The following is a 1,629-nucleotide window of genomic DNA, read 5'->3' as shown; positions in this document are numbered from 1 at the left end:
TTTTTTGTGTGTGTGTGTAATTATCTCCATATCATTGTGTTTTGCCACCTCAGACTGAGCCGTTTATATCTACATACAGAGCGGGTCGTCCTCTATGGAGTCCGCCATGTTGTTCCTACAGTAGCCCATAATGGACAAATCAAACAGTGTCGCTAGATATCGCCATTTGCTTTTTCAAGTCAGCCACCGTAGTTCTCTGACACGCTTGGCACACAGGAGAAGTTTCAATTGGTTGAAATGAGCAACCTCATTGTTAGATGCCACTAAATCCCAGACACTAGACTTTTAAACTAAGAACTTAATTTCTGAAACTCAAGTTCAGATAATACAATCTTTAAAACTGTTGGCTGTAAGCAGTGCCTTTTAAGTTTTATCTTATAGATGTCTTGGAGGACCTTGTTTGTGTGTTGGATTTATTTTGGTATATGTGCATTTTATAAGACTTTATTTTTTTTTATTTACTTGTTTATATGACAAGGATAAATGTTTACGACACTGCTTCATATGTAAAATACAAAGTAGATGCAATTTGCTAATTTGCAACCTCTGTCCCTGGTTAGGCTTGTAGAATTAAAACAGTTAGTGTAAGATCACTGAGCAAGGAGTAATTCAATACAATAATATAACACAACATACACAGTAAAATACAGGCAAAGACTAAGCCAAAGAGGAGACCACAATAAGAACAGAGACAAAAAACAATTAACAATGACTATGGTATTTAAGTATGAGATCTGTGTGTGTTTATGTGTATGTGTACATGCCCACACATGTACGTCCATGCACTGTGCTTAACGCACATGCATGTGCATGGGTTTATATGTGTGATCAAAGATTGTGACAATCAGTGTTGACAGGCTTACTTCAGTTTTAGCCATTGCTTTAAATGTGTGTTAAAAACCTTGAGTTCTGTCAGTTTCTTTTAATCTTGTCAGCTTCATGCTGACTATTTTTAACTCTAACAGCTGTGGCACATTTTGATATTAAGGACTTGGCATGTCAGAAGTCTTGAAGAAGAGGTTTATTAGGCCATTAAATACAGACTTATGAGAGGTTAAAATTCTGCAGTCACATACTTTAATGTTTTATTATTATTATTATTATTATTTACATTTTCACTTACCATTGTTGTGGGCCTAAATAAATTCTTACATCCAGTTGTAAAAATGTGTAGCATATGTATTGAATTAAAAAAACAACAACCCATAACATTTTCCTCTGAATTTTGCCAAACCTCAACAGCAGGGGCTAGTCTTGAGCTTCCCTAGCTAGGGTAGCAATGGAGTTCAAATCCACAAAAGTGAAAGTCTTAGGGAAAATAGAGAATTTAATAGTTCATGGACGGATTAATTTGCTTTCACCACAAATGCTGCAGAGATAAAGTACCAAATAATCATACATAGCCCACTGCAGAGTAGCCACCTTGTGGTAAAACATATTTTTGAATGCTCACTTACACCTTTTCAATGTCAGTAGGCTAATTTAGACCAAATAGGCTGTTACCAAAAGGCTTAAATATGTTTTGTGGCTCCTGGCAGATTTTTAGAAATTATTTTTGGTCAAAAATGTCTATTGATAGTAACAGTTGTCGACCCCTGGTATAGGCTATTGTGTACCATACAGGTGACA

Source organism: Epinephelus lanceolatus, chromosome 1, assembly GCF_041903045.1.
Source record: "Epinephelus lanceolatus isolate andai-2023 chromosome 1, ASM4190304v1, whole genome shotgun sequence".
NCBI lineage: Eukaryota > Metazoa > Chordata > Actinopteri > Perciformes > Serranidae > Epinephelus > Epinephelus lanceolatus.
This window is presented reverse-complemented; position numbering follows the sequence as displayed.